Source organism: Tasmannia lanceolata, unplaced genomic scaffold, assembly GCF_043159265.1.
Source record: "Tasmannia lanceolata isolate RefF3 unplaced genomic scaffold, GAP_Taslan_0.1 ptg000002l, whole genome shotgun sequence".
Classification (NCBI taxonomy): Eukaryota; Viridiplantae; Streptophyta; class Magnoliopsida; order Canellales; family Winteraceae; genus Tasmannia; species Tasmannia lanceolata.
Window position 1 is genome coordinate 1,095,872 of NW_027518679.1, and position 25,863 is coordinate 1,121,734.

Below are 25,863 nucleotides of genomic sequence, written 5' to 3' on the forward strand. Positions count from 1 at the left end.
ACTGAATATGACGCGTCCGCTAGATAAGAAAAATCAGATTTTCCAGGCCGAACTGACGGCTTAACCGCACTGCTTTTCCAGGCCGAACTGACGGCTTGGCCGCACTGCTTTTCCAGGCCGAACTGACGGCTTCGCCGCACTGCTTTTCCAAGCCGAACTGACGGCTTGGCTGCGCTGCTTTTCCAGGCCGAACTGACGGCTTGGGCTTTTCCAGGCCGGACTGACGGCTTGGCCGCACTGAATATGACGCGTCCGCTAGATGACAAAAATCAAATTTTCCAGGCCGAACTGACGGCTTGGCCGCACTGCTTTTCCAGGCCGGACTGACAGCTTGGCCGCACTGAATATGACGCGTCCGCTAGATCACAAAAATCAGATTTTCTAGGCCGAACTGACGGCTTGGCCGCACTGATTTTCCAGGCCGAACTGACGGCTTGGCCGCACTGCTTTTCCAGGCCGAACTGACGGCTTGGCCGCACTGAATATGACGCGTCCGCTAGATGATAAAATTCAGATTTTCCAGGCCAAACTGACGGCTTGGCCGCACTGCTTTTCCAGGCCGAACTGACGGCTTGGCCGCACTGATTTTCCAGGCCGGACTGACGGCTTGGCCGCACTGCTTTTCCAGGCCGAGCTGACGGCTTGGCCACACTGCTTTTCTAGGCCGAACTGACGGCTTGGCCGCACTGATTTTCCAGGCCGAAATGATGACTTGGCCGCACTGATTTTTCAGGCCGAATTGACAAATTTCCGAACTGACTCCCACGCCGGACTGACAAAGTTCCGGGCTGATTCCCAGGCCGAACTGACGGCTTTACGGGACAGACTCCCACCGATCAGGAATGTAACTCACCACACTTCCCCAAATCACTACAATGACTTGGAGAACTGGGGGGGCAACTGATGGTGTATAAAAACAGCAGCCTATTAGCTGTCGACACGTGGCCCAAGTGTGGCCCACCACAGATCCCACGTCAGCAGGGGTAGTTTGGTAATTACAGCTGAGTAGGTGAGCTTGAACCTATAGCTGGCTGACACCTGTCCTGGGATAATAACTCCCCAACTACCACATGTTTCCTTCTATAAAAGGGCTTCCAAAGCTAATAAACAAGGGTAATAACTTCTCACCCACCACTCTTAAAACAAGCTCTGCACTCCTGCTCATACTGACTTGAGTGTCGAAGGGCCTGTCCGGAGTAACACTCCGGGTTGGTCATTCTGACCTTGTTTGCTTCTCGTGCAGAACTCAGTTCCCTCATTTCAGTTCCGCAGAATTCGACTCCTTCACTTCGGTTCCTCAGGACCTGCAGCTCGGCTCGTACTTCACTGCCGTATCTGTTACCAATTTTAGGCCTAACAGTTTGCATATTAGGATCCCTCCCTGTGTAGTTTACAAGAAGCTTGCATATTAGTTTTAGTCTGCATGTTAATCAGTGTTAGTATTGCATATTAGTTTTAGTCTGCATGTTAATCAGTGTTAGTATTGCATATTAGAACCTTTTTTCCTTCTTAATCGTAACCTCATCTTCAAAACTAATCCGGTTTCCTTTAGATATCCCAATCCTTGGTGCAACCTGACCTATTCCTATTTCATTTATCATATTCGGTCTACCCCGTCCAACCGGTTCATCCCAACCGGAATCCAACCGGTCCAACTCAGACCCAACCCCATTCCATCCCGGTCCAACTCGGACCCGTAACCCGCACCCCAAGTCACACCCGTAACCTGCGCCCCTAGCCATAACCCACTCAAACCCCAAGCCCAACCCAAGTCGTGCCCCTAGCCGCACCCCACGCAACCCAAGCCGCACCCCACCCAATCCTAAGCCCGCACCCTAAGCCACGAGTCTAACCCAAGCCACAACTCAACTCGACTCAATCGGACCAACTCAATCCTATTGTTGTTATAACCGAACCCAACCTCCTCCCTACTCCACTTGTTATGGCCGAGTCATTCCCATCACCATCAGTGATACAAAACCCAATAGGAAAGTACTCTCATCACCATGGCATAAACCCATCTCATAGCCTACGCCATATCACATTACCATACGCATCTAGCCCACCCAAATTAATTACACTCGGTCACACCCCTATTGATCTCTCATTAGACCATACCTATATCTATTAAGTATTGATCATGTCCTCATGACTGACTACGACATCCCAATAGCATCAAACCTCATCCCATGCCCCATGACCATAGAAACTCATCCCATACCCCATAACCATAAGACCTCATCTAGCCTCAGGTGTTTACATAGCCCACTCCATCTAAGTTAATTCGGCTCCGCCACAATCCAACCCCATCTAATCTATTTCGAGCCTAACAAAAACAGCCGCTAGTGTCTTTGCTTTGTTAATTACCAATGGCTTCTAGTAACCAGCACGCATTCCCGCCCATAACACCATGCGATCAAAACTCAATTACACCCATGCTAACCATGCAACCGACGCCCATTCACGCCCGTATTAGCCTGCAAGTAGCACCTGTTGACACCCAAGCTCAACCATGCCCAGCACCCATTCATGCTTAGGTTTAGTCACGATTAGCGCACCCCCAACGCTTGCCTTAACCTGTACTCAGCTCTGCTATAACCAAACAGCACCCTAACCTTACTTCAACCCAAGCCCAAAACCCATGTTCCCAAACCTAAAACCCTCTTAAATAAAGTTCAAACCCATCAAGTCATGTGACAAATCCCATAAATCCAATTCCACAGACCCTAAAATGTTTAACCCGTAAACCGAACTCAACTCAAGCTTGTTTGAGTTCACCCTAACCCAATCTCAGTCTCTTGGCCGAATTGCATAGTTGCATCCCTTTGGTTTCAAGTCAAGTCACAATCCTTAATTCCAAAATCCTAAATCTAACATCCACGGTCCCTCTTCCAATCCCAAACTTCCCAAATCTTCACTTCTCAATCTCAATTGTCAAATCTTAAGCCTTTCCAATGGAACTACGTATGGCTTGATCCCCACCATGGGGTACGTAGGCAACTTGGCAAAATCAAGTTCAGTTGCACCTTTCTCCATTACCTCCAGACCCTTCTTCATACTTCCCATTCCCCCCTCACCATTCCAATCCCTTTCCCAAAACCCTTTCTTATATTGCATGTTTAGTCATTTTTTCACATGTTAAGTGTAGTTTCTTTGATTTGCATGCTAGAAATGATATGTTGCTTGCTTGTTATGCTTAGAATTCGCATGCTAGGTTGTTTGTTTCAGTGTCTTTCAGGATTAGAATAATTGTTTGTATGTTTAGTTTTTGTGTTTAAGTTTGGAACTCTATGCTCCGTTTGGTTGCCGAAATTTTTTTGGTTCTTGGGACTTTTGTGGAATTTCCGCAGGAAACCCATGTTTGGTTGTTGGGCCCAAAATAATCCCAGGAACCAAAATAACCCCGCACGAAATCCATGTTTGGTTGCTGGGCCCAAAATAACCCCAGGAACCAAAATAACCCTACATGAAACCCTACCCTGGAAAAAAAATACTCCCAGGAACCAAAAATAAGCTTGCAGAAGAATTTTTTTCTTCCCAACAGTTCAAGCAACCAAACAAAGCATTTTTTCCCACCATAGTCCGGTCAACCAAACATGGGATTTTTATTTTACCGAGATACTTCCAGGGAGTTTTTTTTCCACCAATCTCCCAGGGAGTTTTTTGTTCCACAGAAATCCCAAGAACCAAAAAAATTCTGGCAACCAAATTGAGCATAAAAGAATTCAAAAATCTAAAAGAACCTAAGAACTTACATTCATTGGAAAATCACTAATTCAAAATTTTAAAATCCAAAAACATAAAAGCTTTAGGTTCTAAAACTTAGAAATTTCACTCTAAGTTCCCAATAGAACTCCTAGAGCTTCACAAAAATACTAAAAAATCAACTTAGGTCAATTGCATTAGATCTAGGTTCATATAGCATAGGTCACTTCACCTCAAATCAATTACAATTCAACTCAAATTAAATCATCAATCTCATAAAACGTCAAAAAGTAGGCATGTGGTTGTATGTAGGATGCACTCCTGGCCCGCATGAGTCTAAACTGTGAACGGCCAAATCCTTAGAATCTCTTAGGTTAATGCAAATAAATATTCACAAATCTCTTAGGTTAATGCAAATAAATATTCACATTCACCCCCTTTAGTTGGAATTTAAACAATTAAAGCTTTTAAAAGTAAAGCCCGACATTTGTCAGGCAAGAACGGTGCCTAACACCTTCCCTTCTTGTAACCAGGTAACTTACCTAACTTTTTTCGTAGACCAAACCTATAGAGTTAACTATGGGTCCTAGGCCTTAACCTAGGTGGCAACTCTAGTCATGGCTTCTTTCATGAGTTAGGATTTTCATATCTCATGGAAAATGACAAATAATCATATCTCTTAAAAATGTCAAAATAGCCATATAGGATGAAAACAGACCAAAATATTCATATTTGTTTGGCTACTGATGTTGGCACTACCGTGTTTTAATGCTAAATAGTCCCAAATAATTATGAAATTCTTACATTTTTTGTTTAAATGCAAAATTTCATGATTGAATGCAAATTTGATGAAAATTCATTATTATCTCATGTATTATTTGTAAATCTTAATAAAATCAGAATAAAAACCAAGCCCGGATCTGAAATCTTATCCTAATCTAGCAAACACATGCACTTGACCTTCCTTCCATACTTTTTTCATTGCGTCTTGGTTATACAATAGACGTGCATCTTATCAAGAAAAATATGTAGTGAATAAAGAAAAAAAGCATGCTTTTCTCATCTTTTTCCAAACTCTTCCAAAACATTTCACAAATTTTCAAACATTTACCGCAAGACATTATTCCCAATTCCTTTGTAACTATGATTTCAATAGTAGGAAGGTTAAATAAAAACTCAACTGGTACATGCCTACTAATTCAAACTCTCTTGTCAGAAACAAGCAAAATTGGTAGCTCCAATGGTGATGATTTGTAAGGGGCACCCTTCCAAGGCCTTCTTCTATAGTGGCGTCCGAAATTTTAGCTCACTGTTGCTATGAAAAATTCAGGGGAGATTCTTTACCTTGTTAGATGGGCTCCATTGCTCCCACCAACAGGAGCAACCTGCGTGCTATGTAGTATCTTTCAAACTATTGTATACACCCAATTTTGTCAAGGTGGAACTAATGATAGGTTGTCTCGAGGAAGAGTCTAATGACGAGTCCCAGAGCCCTTATTCTTTCTCTCAATCTCTCTCTAGGTTATTGAAGCGGGAAATGCTTCTCAAAAATGAATTTGCCCCAAGGTTACAACAAAAAGCCCGTCTTTACACGGCACCCGCCTTTTTTCGGCACAGCCAAAAAGCCCGTTTTCACACGGCATTTCAACCAAGAAGTTAGCTTTGAGTCAAAAACCTATGTTCTTACCTAAAAACACTTCGCATTACAAAAGCTAACGATATTAGACGCATTGGAATCTCCTTGGAACAAGGAATCCAACGGATCTGACCGCGTGCAATTCGGAGTCCAAACGAAGAAGTTATGACCTGCTAAAACTCCTGAAAAAATCCCCAAAAAGACAAAATTTCACGGATAACGAAACCTTGCCGACCTGACACTGTGAGCCAGGTGTCAGGTCCAAATTTCACAGTCTGCGAAATATTTCGCAATCTGCGAAATTTTTTACCCCAAATCTACATATAGGGGAGGTAGAAGTAAATCAGAATTCAGAAATTACTGAATTTAGATAGAATTTTCACCATAGAGTTTCTCAGTTTTTCTAGTTCAGAATTAGGTTTTCAGTTATAGAAATCCTAGTTTTATGCTTTTTAACCCCTTTTTGAAAGAAGGTTTTGTCCAAAAAAACCCTAGTTTCTTTGCTTTAGAAGAGAGAAAGTAAAGAAGTTCTTAGGTAGCTCACACTGGACGTCGGCATTCTACCGAATTTTCGAAGACTCGGAGCGACATCCTTCAACTAGCATCTTTGTTCTGCCAAATTTTTTGGAGAACCCGAAGTCCCTTCTTCCGAATAGCGCCGTTGTTCTGCCAAATTTTCGGAGAACCCGAAGCCCCTTCGTCCCAATAGCACCATTGTTTAGCCGAATTTTTGGTGAACCCGAAACCCCTTCGTCCTAATAGCGTCGTTGTTCTGTCAGATTTTTGAAGAACCCAAACCCCCTTCGTCCGACTAGCGTCATTACGCTGCCGAACTTTCAGAAAGCATTCCTGCTCTCCTGGTAAAATTACATTATTTCCCAGCTTTCAGCACTTCTATTGTAAAACCCGGTATAGGGTAGTTAATGGATCTAGGGATAATTTTGCCCTGGATCCAGTAACGTAAACCCCTAAGGCTACATTCCCTCTCCTTATCCCGCCACTGTCTCCGGTCCCACCATAGACAAAAGAGACAGGGACGAGAGCCCTGGTGCTCCACGGCATTGGACAAACGGAGGGAATCATAAACCCAGTGTTTCATTTCCCTTATGCTTTGTCATTTTCCATTTGTTTTAGTTATCCAGATTGAAGTCAACTAAGAGATCTTACCGGGACTCGAAACATGTAGTACATGACTTCAATCTGGATAACGCCAAACCATTTTTTCTTCTTTTCTTTGTAAATCCACTTTATTTTACGCACATGAATTAATCTTAACCGTAATAAAAGGTAAAAAGTAAGATTTTTGATAAATCTCTCTAAATCTGCCAAATAAAGTCAAGAGACCAGGTTTACCCTGGGCATGAGGAATGCCTAACACCTTCCCCGAATGTAACCATAACCCTTATTCAGATTTCTGTAAGGACCATGCCCTAACAAACAGAGCAAAATTATGGGTTCTAGGCAGCCGACCTAGAGTACAACTGCGGTTACTGCTCTTTTATTGAAACTCGGATTTTTATTCGCGTTCATCGAAAAGCATACACGGGTTATAGGCCCTAACCTAGGTGGTGACTCTAAAGCTCTCTTTCTTGTGAAATTCAAACCCCGATCCCTAGTTCACAAGAAACGCAGACAAAGAAACACTTCCACTCTTTCAGAAAGAGCACCCGACGTGGTGATCCCGCGTCTCGCGAGATGAGTGATCAGGGTGGGAAAAAACTGGCTCCCACAGGAAGCAAGAATATAAAGTCAAGGGTTGAGAAATACCTGCCGAGGCTGAGTTAATCTAGGCATCAACTCTCGCCGAGCCCAATCATTGTATCTCTCCTGTCTCTCAGGGAAATGGCACACAGAAAGGATGCCACCCCGGGTACAAAGAACAAATCTCGACTGCTCTTTAAGCCAGTCAATCCTCGTCAACACCCCTAGAGGAGCTACAGGGATGCGAGGGGTGGCAGCATCAGCCAAAGACTGATGAATGGTCCTCTCTGGAAGGTACAAAACTGGTCCATCAGGGCACTGGAAGATAGCACAACATTGGGAAATGAGGTGTGTATGCTCAAAGTAGTCACCCTGAATGTCAGGGTGATCATCAAGAGGACGCCAACAAATCTACAAATGATGATAGGACATCAATAAGAATCATGCAAAGCAAGCAGCTATATGTAAACAAGAGAACTTTGAAAGAAAAGAAAAGGACGAAGTTACCTAATCATCTCGAATCTCATCAAGGGCTGCTCTCACCTCCTCAGTAGAGGGCCATTTGTAATCCGGCACTGTGGACCCCGATCCGGGGAGAGGTAGGGGACGAGCCCCCAACGGCCTCTTGGATCATCCACGTGTGAAGGAGAGCTCTACCAAGGAACTCTCAAAACGAATGCCACCCTCATAGCATAGCACGAGTGGCGATATAAAAGAGATACCTCTCGATTCGGGAACAAGTCCGGATTCGAAACGTACCTAAACAAACTCAGAGTCGCCATCCATGGTATACGACCATGGATCCTCAAACAAAATAGGCTCTGTATACCATGGATAACCAGAAATATATATGGGTTCATGCCTGATTACGAATGGAGAAGGTCTGAGAGCACCCCCAATTCGTCCGAGTGCAAGCATTGGGTCTCTTATGCCATTTATTATTAACCTCGAAGAGTTTCGGGCAAAAATCATATGAAATATGAACAATTCTCAGGAATCGTCTACCTAAGCATGCATTTCCTGATAATAAGGAAATAAGCACACACAAAATGAAATGAAAAAAATGTGTCACCTAAGCAAAGCTAAGTTATGAGTGACATATCTAATGGGTGTCTAAGTTCTGGTGGACATACACATGCAAGCTTCGGCTAAAGGTATAGTATCAGTACAAGAAAATAAGAAAACACATTAAAACATAAAACACAAATCAAACCTACATATGACAGGACAAGACAAGTCCTAGCTCTAATGCGACTTGACTCAGACCAAGATGGCCGTCCATCCCAGCTGCTCTACGTATCCCGGCCTCGGGAAGAATCGGAGTCAACGTAGTTCGAATGACCTATTCTAAACTACGATGCCTAACCATCTAGAATCGCTATCCTAGACTCGATCCACTAGACTCGACTGTTTTTTAAAGTTTTTTATACAATTGTTTAAATTCATGTGAATTGTAATTTTTAGGACTCTCTATATGCCCTAACTAATGCAAGTTGATTAGCCTTAAGCTAATGCAGGTGGGTCCTATATCCTATGTGTAACTAGGCCGTGCATCTTAAGGAAAACAATAGAATGACTATATGCTTCCTAGTCTAGCCATCGGTTCGACTAAATGTCTAACCGATCGACTCGAGGCCTCCTAACTCTAGGGACACTCACACGACAGGACACACCATATCAAACAAATCAAGACAGCCCCCTAACTCTAAAACACCCAAAATAACTAGGACAGACTCCTAACTCCAGGGGAAGATCTTTTTAAAAGGTTTTGAAGAATTTTTGTAATTTTGGAAATTTTGAAATATTTATTTTTAAAGGTTTGGCTGGACTTGGGATGTGGATCCCAAGCTGCACTACGTACCTCGTGGAAGATGATCAAGCCAACGTAGTTCGAAACGAACTCTTCTAATTACCACCAAAAAGCTTTAAAGCACCTCAAAATGACTTAAGTTTTTTTTATGTTTTTCAACTGTTTTTGAATTTTAAGATATTTCAATGTTTTTGAATTTTAAAATATTCAATTGTTTTTGGGTTTCAAATTTCTAATGTTTTTGTGATTTTAAATGATTTCAATGCTCTTGAGATTTTAAGATTTCAACGGTTTATGGATTTTTTAAAATTTTAAATGTTTTCACCCTTTTGGTCAAAGACCAACGGGAACACACAATGCAACACCCTAGGGTAAAACCCTTAGGGTAAAGGGGAAACCTCAAACCAACAAACTAGTATCTCAAAAACAAAATGTAAAAATCCACAAACAAGTAAATAAACGTCTCAAGAACAATAAAAATGATCTAATAACCCTAGCAGGTAAAAGCAACTTTAAAGGATAAACTTCTATCTAATAGACGAACTAAAAGGCTACGAGACGAACTCCTAACATGTAGGATAACAAATTCTAAATGGGAAGCCAATGAGTCCAAAATTCTCTATTACTCTATAAAGAAGGGGAAATGAGTCAAAGACTCGCTCTAGAAATGAGAGAGACACTAACATGAGGTTGAGTAAACCTCCTAAAAGAGGAACTCCCTAAATGAGACAAGGCTTGTCTCTGAATAGGGACTCCACAAATGAGGCAAGACATGCCTCTTATGAGTACTCTTTGCTAAGGCAACCTTCTCAAGGATACGCTCTAAATGACTCTTTCATCGCTCAATCAAATGAAAATGAGAAGCTACCATCTAAAAGATTAGAAAAATTTCTAAATAAAAGAAAGGAAACTCTACTGGGACTGAGCAAGTCCCCTATAGATGGGTTTGGGTTACTAATGCCCAACGTCCAAACGCACTTAAAATGCTAGACTAGCCTACTAAATGAAAGAGGGGAAAACTACTTGGACTAAGCGAGTCCCCTAAGGATGGGCTTAGGCTAGCGCCTTCATCGCCCTCTCAATGAAGGAAGAAGAAGTAATATCCCCGAGTACTTGAAAGGCTAAGAAATTTCTACTTTAAAAAGAGGAAGGAAGGGGGAAGAAAGTACTGCTGAGATGATATTTTAGTACCCTAAAAGATTCTCACAAGCTGATTAAGAAGGGAAGACGAGCTGCAATAATGCATCTATCAAAACATGGCTGGGCGAACATCATTCCCTAAGAAAAAGACCAGGCCAACAAGAGCCATACTAAAGACAGAATGAGGTAATGCCTGAAGAAGTGACAAGGGGAGCACTGCTCCGACTGGTTTGCCTTTATACACATGCCAAAGATTACAAATCATAATAGAAATATGTGTATATATAATGAAAGCTTTTAGCTCTGCATCTGCACTATATGCACGCATCATATCACTTCATTTGGGTCCATTTCCTGTACAGTTACATTTGGTGCGGGAGTTCCATCTGATGATTCCATTATGGCAACAAGGAAATTGGTTTCTTCCCCAAACCAGTACGCAACTAATGAAAGCAAAACTTAGTGACATCAAAATATTGGTGGCAATATTATCCATGCACTTAGCTATGGATAAATAAGCTCTATCCTTGGCTGCAGCATTGGCCCCACTATTTTCAACCTGCACTCCTCCTTTCTCCATCGCACGAATCTTTTGGTACGAGCTTCTCCGAGACATTAAAATTTCTTTGTCAAAATTCTGCATGTTCACAACTATGATTATATCATGCATCCCTGAATGTGTATCCTCGGAGTTCATTTAAAATGGCATGCTCAAAACTGACTCATGCATACGACAGGCTTCAACTCTATCCGCAGCCTCCAAAAATACCACATCATTATCAGCAATTGGTACAAAGTTTAGCAATCTTAGCAACTTTTAGTAATTGAAACCCTCTTCCAGAGCAGCCATTGGTTGAGAGACATCTTCCATTTCAAAGGCATGAACCTCCATATTGTAAGGAGATGCTGAACACTCTGAATGAGGATGATGAAAATAGCATGCGACATGAAGGTGTTCAACCTATTGAGGACGATAAAACTCTACCACATCTGGCCCTGATAATTTTAGAAAACTCTGGACAACAATATCTTATCCCAAAACCACTCAACCACACCAAGTATCGATACTGTGTCCGCAGTGGCAGATTTTGCCGAAGACATAACTATTTCTTTGTGCGCAGCATAGAATGTACACAGAATTATATGCAGTTTTCTGAAGCGAAACCTTGCTAGAATTCCAATTGAAGTAGCTGAGCAAGGACTTTTCGTTCGAGAATCTGATGAAAGCCTAACCTTGGGGCCTAATTATGCTCAACAAAGCATCTTCAAATATATTTAAAAATCAGCTCCAAAGAGACCTTCTCCTCTTTCTAACCTTTAATTTTTCAAGAGGCAAGTAAACAATGAAATGACCAAATGTGAATGAAACAGAGGCTAAGATTTTGATAAAAAAAAACTGTAAGGTGAAGCAAAATGTGCTGAGCTGAGGCTCCATGAAGTAGTGTTTGAGATAGGGCTTACTCCTCCCTGATTTCACTAATCTCTTATCTCACTCTCCTCTCTCCTCTTTTTTTTTTTTTTTTAGATAACAAAATGATATGAAATATTACAATACATATAGTAACTAAATGACACTCAGAAAACCTCAAACACAGAGGATCTTATAAAATTGACTATAATGCACATCCACAGTAAAATGCTCACAGATATGAGATATACTCACTCTACCAAAGAATAAAGATCTAACTTTTAGAAGCCACAAAAATTTTAAAAATACGAAGCACAAGCAAGTATCCTATCATTTAACAGGGTTAAAAAACTCGGAATAATGAAAATCTTAAAGAAAACTTACCTCGATGAGAAGACTATTAAAATTTGAGAACCTCTCTTATGCTAGCCTTCGGAAGATCATTTATACTCTTTGGATCTGAGCTCTTTGCAACAATCAAACCTTCAATTGCCATCAACAAGGTGATCGAAATCTTGCCGGAGATAACGGATCAGCCGGAGAACTCACCGGAAATTGGCCGAAGAAGAGACAAAAAGTAGGGTTTCAACAATTTTTTTTATCAAGGCAAAAAGAGAAAATGACCAGCCGGAGCTTTGATCTGCCGGAAAATCGATCGGGAAAGGTGAAGATCGATGAGATCTAGGGTTGACCGAAAGTGAGAGTTTATATCTAAGGTTTTTATAAAAGAAAAAATCAGATCTGCACAAGAGAAGTTCAGATCTAGGGTTTAAAATGAAGAAAAAGCAATTTGAAGAATATAAGAAAGCAATGATAAAATCTCTCTCGGCCGGAGATCTGACAAGCTTGTCGGAGAAGATCGCCTGAGAAGATGATGGAATGAGCAAAGGTTTGAAGATTTTGAGATTTTTCTATTCTCGGATCTCTTTCTCCCTCCAAAATTTTCCGACGAAAGATAAGATCCCTCCTTCTATCTCGTTCTTTGATACGATATTCTTCCCTAAGCAAATCCGAAACGGAGCTCCAGCAAGGTTGATCGGAGAAGAAAATCGGGAAAACCCCTTTTCTGATTTTCCTTTCTCTCTCCCTCTCTCTCTCTCTATCTGCGAGAACCAGATTTTTTCTTTTTTTCTTCTTTATCTCCTTTTACAGAAAATCCTCCATAATTTTCAACCTTCATAAATTGTCTTAGACAACCCTCATGAATATTTAACACTGTGTTTTGGCGAAACTGGGTGGTCTCGGGAAAATTGTTTAGTAAAAATTAAGAAGATAAACTTCGGGCCTTTTAATTGCCCAGGACAAACCCCAACTGCAAAATATATTAACTGGACAACCCCTTAAACTGGATAAACCACTCTCCTTCTACTACACTATATATACACTATCTCACGAATTACACTCATTTGCTAGGCAAACCTCGACGGATTTCGACGAAATTTTGAAGGGGCCTAGCTGGGACCCTAACCTACCTTAAGGTGTAATTTAGGACCCTAAATCTTTGATTTGATAGGATTTTGCTCAAACAAGGTATAAAAGGGTTCGGTCAAAATGGGGGTGTCTACAGGCACATTTGTATTCCCCCATCTGGCATGCCCTAGGAAGAAATGTCTCTTTCTGTCCGCTCTGTTAGGCCTAAGAAGGGCAAGAGTCTCGTAGGACCAAGACTGCAATGGCATAATCATTTATCAAGGGAATTGAAAAGATGAAAGTAAACAAAATAAAGAGAAGAGTTTAGAGGTGTCCCTCCCAAAGGTACCAGAGTTCGCCTAAACACTACCACTGACCTCTAGAGAACTTGTCCATCTCTCTGATTAGGAAGGCGTAAGCTGCCCCGCCCCAATCATACTGAGCGAGCCACTCCAATGTCTTGAGAAGACCCAACAGATGGTGGCTCATAGCAATCCCATAATAGGAGAAGCCTATGTGGCCAAGTAGATAAAGAATGCAGGTCATGGCCCTAAGACGCATGACCTGCTCTAGCGAATCGGCTGTAAGAGGAGGATAAGTCTTCAACCAGATAAGATAAATGAACTCTGTGGACTTGTATTATGGTCTAGCACCCAGCATACCCTGAAACTCATCGGCAGTCATAAGGGGGGACCACTAGCTCTCCTCCAAATCTCAAGCCAAAAAGGGCTGCGAATGTGATCGGCATCATGGTGATCTCGCCCTGGGGGATGTGAAAGGTATGGATGGTGTCCCACCATCTCTCCGCTAAAGCATGGAAGAGTCCTCTGCTATACTTTAGTGGGTCAAGGTCCACGAGGTGATGAAGGCTAGAGTACTCAACTAAGGAACGTGCTCTAGGTGGAAGCGTTGCCCACAATGCTTTGACATTTGCTACGGACCCACGAGGTAAGAGCCGTAGAGATCCCTGCAAGATGGGCAAAAAAGGAAAAAAATGACTATGTCAAAATTCAAAGTGAGATTTCATATGAAAAATTGATTTTTGTATGCATTTTGGTCATATGAAATAAAATTTCGTACGACCCAAAAACGTAAGAAATGGCAGGAATCACAGGTTTTCTCCCGTTTTCTAAGAAAATTATCTTTTTTCGCAAAAAATTAAGAAAATCCAAGAAAAACACAGGGAAAAAAATCTCTAAGCATGAATAGAGCATTCCATTGCAAAAGTTTTGCACCAAAACATTCCAAAAAAGCAAGAAATCAAAGAATTTCTAAAGAAATCAATTTTTTCAGAAGAAAAATGGAAGCATGTACCAATCCGAGCCTCACGTGTTCGAGAGATGTCGATCCGTGTACTTGAGGAGTGTCTAGCGGTATCATTGTGCCACGGGATGGTTCAGGTGCAAGATGGGCATTTCTTCTACTCTACCCGCTTCGGCATCGGAGTTACCTTCTTCCCTCTGCCTTCTTAGCGGATTTTGCACACGTGGGGCCATGATTTCTTCTAGAAATCGAGGTGGAATGGTCGTTTGGGTTTTTTTCCTTGGGAGAGAACTCGGAGAATTTTGATTAAAATGAGAAATGAAAACAAAAAGTCATTTTTAAAACGTCGCGCGAGAATCTCATTGGGATTTCGTACATGTTTAAATTTCGTACGATTTTGAAAACGTATGAAAATAAAGTCATGCGTACAGAATTATTTTTTTTGCACGAAAATGTTTTCAAATTAAAGCATTTATAAATTTTGCTTTAAAGTGAGACATTTTATCCATTTTCAAGCTCTTTGGGTGTTCCCCAGCAAGGGTCCAATATCTCTTTCATCCACTGAGGAACCTAAATTTCATCATGAAGGCTAGTCTTTACATCTCTGATAAAAATTACAACTTTCTTAGGATAGCTTTACTAGGATTTTTGAAAATCTGGAATTTCGGTCGCAGAGATTGTATTCCTTCAACTTCGTTAGGATAGGTTTCCTAAGGTTTTCCAATTCCAAGAATTCAGCAGCCGCAAAGGCAAACCTTTGATTTTTTTTCTCTTAGGATAGCTTTCCTAAGCCTTTTTATTTATCCAAAATCTTGACCCCCAGCAAAGAACGCTTTATGTTTTCTTTAGGGATAGCTTCCCTAGATTTTTCATTCCCCAATGTTTTCAATGAATCCAAAAGAGGATATCACGTCATGAAACTTGAGGTACCACTGATGGGCGGCCTACTTTAGTCCGTATATAGATCTCTTCAATTTGCAAACTTTATGACCGCTACTTTCGGATGAAAACCCTTCAGGTTGACTTATATAAACCTCTTTCTCTGAACTACCGTTGAAAAAGCCATTTTCACATCCATTTGATGCAACTCTAAATCAAAATGAGCTTCAAGGACCATTATTTTCCTTAATTAGTCATTTAAAAAAAAAACTGGTGAAAAAATCTCATGATAACCTACCCCATTCTTTTGAATGAATTCTTTAGCCAGAAGTCTCACTTTATATCTTATAGACTCACATCCAATGGGTTTAGCCCCTTTAGGTAATTCGACAAGATCCCAGACCTGGTTCCTAGCGATAGACTCTAATTCATCCTTCATGGCCTCATGCCATAAATTAGAGTCCTCACCACTCATAGCAGGTGAAAACGTCAAAGGGCCTACATCATACTCACACTCTTGGTCAACCCCCTGAAGATACAAAATGTAATCTAAAGAGATAGTCTATCTCCTTATTCTTAAAGATCTCCTTATTGCCACTACATCCTTCACTTCTTGTAGATTTTTCTAAGCATTTTCAATGACAACATCCTCTTGGGGTGGCAAGCCATCTATTGGTCCGTCCTCCATAACCACATCCTATGGGGGATCATGAATTCCTACCAATTGATCTTGAGGTGCAGAATTAGTAACTGGAGTTTGCACTTCCTTGAAAACTAAGTCTCAAGTAGGTGATCTTATATTTGTGAAGATTTCTGCATCAAAGGTTATTGTACAGTTTTGCAAGAAAGGGAAAGTGACCCCTCGATACGTTAGTCCATTTGTAGTGTTAGAGAGGATTTGGTGAAGTGGCTTAGAGTGGTATTACCACCATCATTGATAGGAGTTCACATGGTTTTCATGTATCAATGATGAGGAAGTATCAGCCGAATCAATCTCAAGTGATTAACCACAAGCCACTACCTATTCGAGATGATTCATCTTACGTAAAGCATCCTATCCATGTTTTGAATCATAAGGAGAACGTGTAGAGAAATAAAAGGATTCCTTTGGTGAAAGTTTTATGACAACGCCATAGATTAGAAAATGCAACATGAAAAAGATAAGACGAGAAGACATAAGTCCTGTAGAGAATTTAGGGACTAAATTTTATTAAGGAGGGGAGAATGTGAGAACCTTAAGTTTTAATTGTTATTTAACTTGCATTAATCACAATACCTATATATATTTTTAATAATATTAGAATAAGTATTTTGTGATTACTTTTAATTAAGTATAAGTTACACTTATGGATGATTCCTTTATGATGAAATAGCCTCACTTGAATGGCATACCTTATATCATACTATGTGTAAAATCATTGTTTTGTAACTCTTAGAGTGTTTAGAAAATTAATAAATGATTGGATTAAGGGATAATTGGAAGTAAGAATGATAGATTAAAACCCTTATTGGGACTCTTAATTACACTACATTTGGAAATTGTATTGGACATAGTTTTGATGGATACCTACAAGGCCAAGACCCTAACCTATTAGCCGCGGATTAGAGAGTGACTTAAACTTTAAATGAGGCTAGAAATGTAATTTACAAGTTGTGTAAATTTTAATCAAAGGAATGATAGAACATACAATTAAATGTGTAAGGTGGCAAAGTTGTAAAATTGTGTGCAAAATGGGGGTCCAAAGTCTACTTAAAGGTCTCTTTTCCACATGTCCATGAGACATGACCCTTATTTATGCATGAATAGGTGTCCATACCAAGAGAATCTCAGCACACGTTTGTTGACCAAAAGCATAACACCTCACCACTATTAGTTCTATTGATTTTAATTAACTTAATATTAATAACCACTAATGTAAACTTATGAAAATAATAGAATTAATGAGAAGTCACTAGAAGAAACAAGAATATGATGAAAGTAAGAGAAACTAGAAGCATATTTCATTCAAGAGGTGGCTGTAGTGAAAAGAAAATAGCGGAAAACAATAGAAAAGAAAGCAAGAGAAAATAAGAGAGGAAGAGAGGGAAGGGGGGAAATAAACAAAAGGGGAGAGATATTTTAGGAATTAAGGTAGATTCTTAACTTGCTTTTAGATTTTAGTATATTTTTGAATTTAAGTGAGAATTTGGTATGGTTTTTCCTGGTTTCTCATAGTTTTATTTTCACATGAAATCTAGCTTAAGAAGATTCAGATTTTACCTATTTTTATTAAATACTGGAAAAATGGTTTTTGTTTGAATTTTACTCTCAAAATTTTATCAGATTTCTTATATGGGTTTTTGGTAATTTATTAAAATTTCAGAGTATGGATCACAGGAATTGTCTGTACAATTTTTGAAATGATTGATCATCAGAATTGATTAAAATATGATGTTTGTGTAGTAATTCTATTATAGTCAATTCTCTGATTATCAAATTGAAATCATTTCTTCAGAACATTTATATTATACTAAAATTTCTTTCAAATGGCATAAATTTCATGAATTTTGGACACCATTTACTATAGTTATGACTCAACTCAAGTTTAGTAACAGAAACTGTTATGCCGTCTACTGCTGAAATCTGAGCCAACTTCATTGAGTTTCTGGCATCTTTGTGTAATTTATTTAAATCCCATAAATTTATATATTAATTAATAATATGTTATAGCCATGTGGTTAAAATTTGAGTGTAATTGGATTTCAATATTCTCCTCGAAAATTTCGGATGTAACTGCTAGTCAGAAAATCCCTGTGTAGAGCTTGAAATTGACCTTTGTGTGATTCTACTTTAATAGCTACTTGTGTAGTCATTAGCAGAGAATGATGTATTCATAGCTTTTATTATATACTCAATTTTGTTTCAAATGGAAGTGCTTTTATTGATTTTGAATATCATTTGCTATATATTTGATTAGAATCAAGCGTAATGATAAAATATGTTTTATTGTCCCCCCTTGAAATTGGAATGCATGGAATCAATGTGTATTGGGTAGAAGTGTTCTGATTCATTGTTATTAATATTTTGTTTCTCTCATTAATGTGTTTACTGGTATATTGGTAAATATTGAAGTGTTTATTGAATTGTTGGGCTCTTCTCGATGCCGGGGTTTTTTTGAACTTGATAGTGGGGGTCGTAGATGAGTATTTCATTCCTTGATCCTGGGATTCTTTTGAACTTGATAGTGGGGATCCTGGTTGAGGAATCTTGATTACTTGGAGTGTTGGTTGGCGGGTGTATAAGAGGATAATTATATTGAAGTGTTTATTGAAGTGTTGGACTCTTCTCGATCCCAGGGTTCTTTTGAACTTGATAGTGGGGGTTGTAGATTAGTATTCCCTTCCTTGATCCCGGGTTTTTTTTTAACTTGATAGTGAGGATCCTATTTGAGGAATCTTGATTGCTTGGAGTGTTGGCTGGCGAGTGTGCAGCAAGATACTTATATTGAAGTGTTAGACACTTCTCGATCCCGGGGTTCTTTTGAACTTGATAGTGGGGGTCGTAGATGAGTATTCCCCTTCCTTGATCCTGGGGTTCTTTTGAACTTAATAGTGGGGATTTTGGTTGAGGAATCTTTATTGCTTGTTGTGTTGCCTGGTGGGCGTGTAGGAGGATAATTATATTGAAGTGTTTACTGGAGTGTTGACTGGAGGGTGTGTAGGAGGATAAAAATATTGAAGTGCTTATTATGAAGTATTACAGGTTTATGTATGGAGAAAGGGCTTTGCCCAATTGCTTTGAGTGTTGGTTGGCGAGTGTGTAGGAGGACATAAATATTGAAGTGTTTATTGGTATAGTATTTAATTTCTACCATATTGATATTGATCTCATGATTGCTACGAATACCTTGATTTATCCAATGCTTTCGATTGAATGAGCATTGATTGCTATTGTTTGTTATATGCAATTCTGGTTACTTAGCAAGGATTCTTGCTTTGTATAATGCCTATCATCTTGTTATTGAACCTCTAGATTGCTATTGATATATTGACTTAATGCTTTCGATGGAATTAGAAACGATCATCATTGTTATTATATACAACTGTTGTTAATTAGTATGGATTCGAGCATTGTATACGTATGTTATTGGATAAAAGAACTATGGTTTATTAAATATTAAATATAGATTGTGGAATATTGATTTGTCACTCAACCTCAAAAGTGTACTACCCTCTTTGAGTAAGTTGAGCATCTATTGAGATGTGTCGCTCATCCTACGTCTTATGACTATTTTTCAGATTAGTGATCTTGAGGAGCATCGCACATGAGAGCCGTTTTGGATAATTTACAGGGACGAGTTAGGCTGCTTGCGCACTCTTAGTTTTAGTAGTTATGCTTTTTTCATAAGTTCTTATGTTTAAGGACGTCTGTATAATGTTAATGAACAACACTCGTATGGGATGTAAATGTTTGACTTGTTTAGACTTTGTTTTTTTTATATAAACCTGTTTTATTTTAGAATAATGCTTGTATTGTTTTGCAAGTTTTGTATGTAATAAAAAATATTTTGATTTGGCCTATCTTATGTTATTTTTAAGGGATACTTCGATCGGTTAATTATCGAATTTGGTTAATGTACTTGTAATGACATCGGAGATGTCACATGTGTGGCTAGTAGTTCAGAAGGTCAATGGTGGTTTGCGGCGATAGCAAACTGGTGGCGACATCAATGGAAAAATCTCCAGCTGGATAAGAAATAAGCCAAGGTGGTGATTGTTGGGAAAGTTGCCTTATTTCCACATGCCGGTAGAAGGCAGAAACGGAAAAAAAAGGGCATGTTTCTTGTTTAGGTTTTTTGGAAACCTAAGTATAAGAGAGAGCTTCTCTCTTGTATGTTTTTTTCGGCAAGAAGGCAATAGGGGTGTCGGCTACCTCTTGGAGGAGAGTGAAGGGAAGAAAAGGAGAGAAAGAGAGAGAAAGAAGAAGAAAGAGGACTTGGGTTTCTTCTTAGGGTTCCCTCTCGGGGTTTTCTCTTGAGGTTTTTTTGGGTTTTCTCTTGGGGTTTTCCCTCGGGTTACTCTTGTAGGGGTGTAAACGAGCCGAGCTTGGCCCAGCTCGGCTTGGCTCGTTAAGCTCAAAAGCTCGGCTTGGGCTCGAGCTCTGCTCCACTCGGCCAGGCTCGCCAGCCTTATCGAGCTTGGCTTATATTAAGGGCAATGATATATTCACACCCCTCATCTTCTCTGGACAGCCCTATCTAGTGTAATTTGACTACTCTTTTTACACCACGGGGGGGGGTCGTCCAAGTAACAAATGGGGTTCCAAAAAAGAAATGACATATTTTGCCTCCCTCTTTCACTCCATTGACAACCCTTTTAATGTATATATTAATATATAATATATATATATTTAAATATATTAAATCCTTAACGAGCCGAGCCGAGCTTGGCCTAGCTCGGGCTCGGCTTGTTAAGCTTAACGAGCCTGGCAAGCCGGCTCAGCTCGGCTCGTTAAGGATTCGAGCCGAGCTCGAGCGAGCTTCGAAGCCCGAGCCAAAATTGACACCCTTATACTCTTGTACAGTCTTGGTTTGAGTGAAGCAAGGAAAGGATTGTGGTTTGTGGGGTTTGGTTTAATCCATTGTAATCCTTGTATATTGTTTTCTCATAGTGGAAGATAGAGTTTCTAGCCCGTGGAGTAGGCTTGGCCAAACCATGTAAAATCTTGGTGTTCTTCTTGTGGCTTTTTTGTGTATTACTTTTTCGTTTAATTTGTGCACGATGGGATTGTTTCGCCCGGCGGATTTTCTCAACATCTACTTTACTCTTCTAGGCTTGTAGAATATAGAATGCTCTCATTCTTTCTTTGTCAATTCCTTCTAGCCATAGTAGCATTACTTTGATAAACTCGTCTAGCATCAACCTCCCTTATAATGTGATGAGGTCATGGATGCATTTGAAATAATGGAGGATGATGTTTTTCAAATTTGGAAGCATCCTAAAGCCCTGAGAAGGTCTAAGAGGTTAAAATCTCAAGCATAACTTCATCTTGCGTCACGTCAGCCGGGGAATGGGATTGCTTATGTCAGCTGCTCTATCAACCATTATATGAGCTGGATATATAAGTTTGGCATTTGAGATGGATATGGGCTGGCTGGAGTTTCTACCAAATCAGCTATCATATGAGCCAGATATGAGCTAAAAAATTCTGCAAATTATGTCAGGAAACTAATAAGGAGAAAAAGAGTCATTTTACGGTTGAAAACTCAAATATAAATAGCCAGATGTTGTCATAATTTGGAGTTTTTGAATTTTTGTTATTTGCTGTTTGTCGTAAACTAACAAGGGTCTGCTGGAGTGTCCCATCTAAGGTACGTATAACTATTTTCAATTGAATGTGACCTAGGCACTGCTTAAAATGTCACATGTGTATACATTAATAGAACCTCAGTTAGAGGTAACAAAAATATTTATACTAAAATCATGATCAATAAGATACAAGGAAATTCTACGGGTTTTTTTTTGCAAGATGACTTGACGATGTAATGGAGAAACACCCACGACCCTGATCTTTAGCCTTCCTTCCTCTTTGGAGAAAGTTTGATAGAAAGAGTTGAAGAAGCGTGATAATGCATATGCACGCGTGAACATAGAGCTCTCTAGAAAATAAAACTAGTCAGTGTTTAATTTGAAATATATACTAACTTAAAGGGCTCTTAAGCACTGATTACCCAAACTGCCCATGAGAGGAAGGAGTGCGCCCCCCCCCCCCCCCCCCCCCCCCCCCCCCGACACACACCCACACAATAAGATAACTACCACAAAAGACCTTACAGAGAATAAGAGTAGAGATAAGCAAGCCTAGAGAGACAAACAAACCCTAGAAGGGACAGGTAAGAACCGGCAGTGGTTTTGTCCAATCTTTAACATGTCCTTCGGCTTTTTACCATTTCTAGTTTTCCGACTTTTCTTTGTAGAGATCTAACTGCATTAGGAAGTGACATATTTTTGCAAGATGACTTGACGATGTAATGGAGAAACACCCACGACCCTGATCTTTACTCTTCCTTCCTCTTTGGAGAAAGTTTGATAGAAACAGTTGAAGAAGCGTGATAATGCATATGCACGTGTGAACATAGAGCTCTCTAGAAAATAAAACTAGTCAGTGTTTAATTTGAAATATATCCTAACTAAAAGGGCTCTTAAGCACTGATTACCCAAACTGCCCATGAGAGAAAGGAGTGCCCCCCCCCCCCCAACCCGACACACACACCCACACAATAAGATAACTACCACAAAAGACCTTACAGAGAATAAGAGTAGAGATAAGGAAGCCTAGATAGGGCTGTTCAATCGGTTTTAACCGAACCGATTTTACGGAAATTAACCGAACCGAATTTTTTCGGTTACCAAAATTTGCTAACCGAAACCGAACCGAATTAGTTGATAACCGAACCGAACCGAAACCGAAATATAATTTCGGTTAGCTCGGTTAGAACCGAATAATGAAAAGGAAAAATAGATGAATCTGATGGAGGCTGGAGCTCCCAAAAACCACCAACAAATTAATCAAATGAAGAGGAAAAATAAATAAAAATTACCTGAAATCTAAGATTGGTGTAGTTCACTCCCTTTCTTCCTTCGATTGGAGCCCCGAGCAAACCCTTTTCTCATAAATGATAAAATTACAAGAGAGGATTAGGAAATGGGTATCAGCTCTTTCTCTTTTCCTTTGCTCCCCCTTGTAAACCTTAAAAGCTCCTGTAATACCTTAGATCTGACAGATTTGGGAAGGGATTTGTATGGGATCTAAAAAATTTCAGGGAGATGGATCTGCAATGGTGGTGAAAATGGGAGTAGGGGTGGTCAGATATGGAGGTTGAGGGTGATTGATGTGGCTGATGAGGGAAATCAAAGGAAAAGATGGTGGTCGTGAAAATCCATGGAGAATATGGGTAGAGATGAAGTTATATCGGTTTGTGAGATAAAGTGCTGAAGAATATGGGTAAAGATGAAGAAAACCCTAGCTCTCTTTTTTGTGAGATAAAGTGAATAGAAAAGAAAAAAAAAACACTAAGTTTTTAGGTTTTAATTTATTCACCCCCTTTTTATTACTCGGGACACCCCTTCGTTTATTTTACACCCTTCACAAGTAAAAAGAGGGGTGAATAAAATAAATGTATCATTTCACTTTCAAAATACTACAGAGCACATTCAATTTTATTTGTATGAATGAAAAAACTTTCCTTACATGCATAAACTTTTGTCACTGTAGCTCACATTTTATCTTTCGGCATAGTAAAGCCAAGTCACATCGAATAATTAGAGTACTGGGTTTGACTAGTGAGAGAGTAGTAGGAGAACGTTCTGCCTCCTATTTTCTGGATGAAGCAACAAAGCATAGAGCCCATTTATTTATTATTTTTTGGATGAATCAACAAACTTTCCTTACATGCATAGGCTGTAGTCAAGGTAGCCTCTGACGCTCCCATTTTACCTTTCGGCAGAGCTAAGCCAAGTCACATCAAAAGTAACGTTAATCAATTCCAGGAAAACTAGTATTGTAATAATTACAGTACTCTTTCCAGGTAAGGCTCGAGCAGTTTCTTGATATCTATCCATCTGTAAAACAAATAAAAGGGTATTCTTCTCGAGAATAACAAGGATTCTTTTTACGTATCAAATATACAGATAAGAGTTTTCATCAAACCTGTCGTTCGGTTATTTGGTTAACCGAAAAAATTTTGGACGGAAACCGAAACCGATACCCAAAATTTGGGAATATAGGAAACCGAAACCGAACCGATATGTTTTTTAACCGAACCGAAATAACCGATCATATTCGGTTTTTTAACCGAACCGAAATAACCGATCATATTCGGTTCGGTCGGTTATTTCGGTTTAAACCGATTAATGCACACCCCTAAGCCTAGAGAGACAAACAAACCCTAGAAGGGACAGGCAAGAACCGGCAGTGGTTTTGTCCAATCTTTAACATGTCCTTCAGCTTTTTACCATTTCTAGTTTTCCGACTTTTCTTTGTAGTGATCTAACTACATTAGGATTTCTACACTTAGTTGTCCGATTTTCTGAGGATGACCGGCCTTTTGTGTTACAGTCTTGAGTGGGAGCCCACCTAGGTAGTGGACTGGATGGGACCCAGACTAGTATGGGACAGGTTTAAAGGGCCTTGCCTAAAGCATTCCATCAACTCTAGAGTTTTTGGCATTGGTAAGGTACCTAACATTTTGTCAGTGAATATGAAAAGGATATGGAAGAAGTGTACGGCGAGCTCTCTCTCTCTCTCTCTCTCTCTCTCTCTCTCTCTCTCTCGACTTTTTTCATCATTCGATCATGGACGGTGATAACATTTTGTGCCGATGATTTGGTATAAAGCAATAAAGCTTTCCGTATTTGATGAAAGAACACCCCCAAATTGTGCAGATGTGCCCAATCAGACAATGCAAGGAAATCCTTCATGCCAAGCTTTCGATACTATAATACTTGTACCATTAAATATTAGGGGCGAAGTTTCTGAGCTCTAGTTCAGCCTGAGCTAGCCACTATAAATACACCATCTCCATGTTGTTTGACTCATCCAACCCATTCATTCTATAGGACCTCACATAGATAGGGTGTTCCTAACAAACTATCTCCGTACCATAATCCTAACCATTTGATCTATAGAAGCCCATTTTCTAGCCATCCATTTTAAACCTCCACAAATCATAACCCTAACCATAACCTATAATCCTAACCATAACCAGAAATCATAATCCTAATCATAATCTATAGAATGAATGGGTTGGATGAGGTAAACAACATGGAGATGGTGTATTGCATGGAAAAGACAATAAGATAACATGAATTAGCTCATAAATCAACAGCTCAAGCGACTAATAAAACCCAATTGGTAGTTTCCAAGGAATGTTTCCAAGGAATGCAAGGAAGAAAACATTTTCCAAAATGCACAAAAAATCAAATTTTAAACCCTCAAGATGCCTGCCAAGCCCTCTTCTCACAATATTTATCTACTGCTTTAAGTAATCAAAATGGAGCTCTAGCAAACATAAAAGACTAAGCGCAGTTCTATCAAAATGCAGACAAGGGAAGACTGACGGAAGAGCAATCCGCACCAATCACCTGCAAAAGCAGTTTGGAACAATTAAATGAAAGTGAAAAAAGGTTTAAATTTGATGCAGGTGCAGGCTGACTACTGTGTCGAAGCCCTACAAGATCTTCAGAAGGTTCAAAGTTTTGATGTTTTGACATGAAAAGACAATGACCTAATAAATAAGATGAGAGGAAGCTCTAAAGTACAAACTAATATACATCCAAAAGGAAAAATTCACATATTAAAAATTAAACTATCTGAAGCATGATATCAAGCTAAACCAATCATCGCATACATAACATTCAACAAAAGAAAGAAAGAAACACTTCTACCATCCCATGTTTAGAAGAAACAACTCCTTAAAAAGCTGAGACAGGTCAAACTCCGACCAACCTGATATCTCAAATTTTCAGTACATACCTTCTAGAAATCAGAGTTAACAAATAATAAAGACCATTCAGAAACTTCAATTTCATTGTAGAAACTTCAATAATCGGGCAAAATAAACAAAGACCATTCGAAAAAAAAGCCAGCAGTAAGGAATAAGTGCAGATGACCAATTTCTTTGTCTAGAAAGTAGCTTACTGCATGGTTTGATCAATGAGGTTGTTTCCCATCCATTGCGACTAAGTGTGTCACCGGAAATCAGCCCATTCACTTTCCCGTGAATGGCTGTGGTCACTATAACTGAAAAACCATTTTTTCAATCTCAGCCATTCACGGGAGAGTGAACGTGCTGACTTTTGGCGTCGCACTTAGTCACACCAGAGGTGAAATCGAATCTTGATTTTTATTTTTTTTTAAAGCTTGACCAAAGA

The 25,863-nt window shown here is 39.6% G+C and overlaps 2 protein-coding genes across 4 annotated transcripts in view; both read right to left on the reverse strand.

Annotated features, from left to right (window-relative positions):
• Positions 1-22,993, reverse strand: part of LOC143870759 (uncharacterized) — a 54,014-nt gene extending 31,021 nt beyond the window's left edge. The window contains exons 1-3 of one of the 2 annotated variants that reach the window (XM_077376635.1): positions 22,533-22,993; positions 13,188-13,777; positions 11,785-13,067 (exon numbers count right to left, since the gene is read on the reverse strand). The gene's annotated coding sequence lies outside the window, so the exon portion shown is untranslated. Of the gene's footprint in view, positions 1-11,784; positions 13,778-22,532 lie in introns of both variants that reach the window. The other variant, XM_077376629.1, reaches the window with a different exon arrangement.
• The window catches only part of LOC143871022 (RNA polymerase II transcriptional coactivator KELP-like), a 107,898-nt gene that overhangs the window by 43,830 nt on the left and 38,205 nt on the right, over positions 1-25,863 (reverse strand). The window contains exon 5 of one of the 2 annotated variants that reach the window (XM_077376645.1): positions 24,800-25,074. The exons of the other annotated variant lie outside the window; for it this stretch is intronic. The gene's annotated coding sequence lies outside the window, so the exon portion shown is untranslated. Of the gene's footprint in view, positions 1-24,799; positions 25,075-25,863 lie in introns of those variants that run through there. 2 annotated transcript variants of the gene reach the window in all.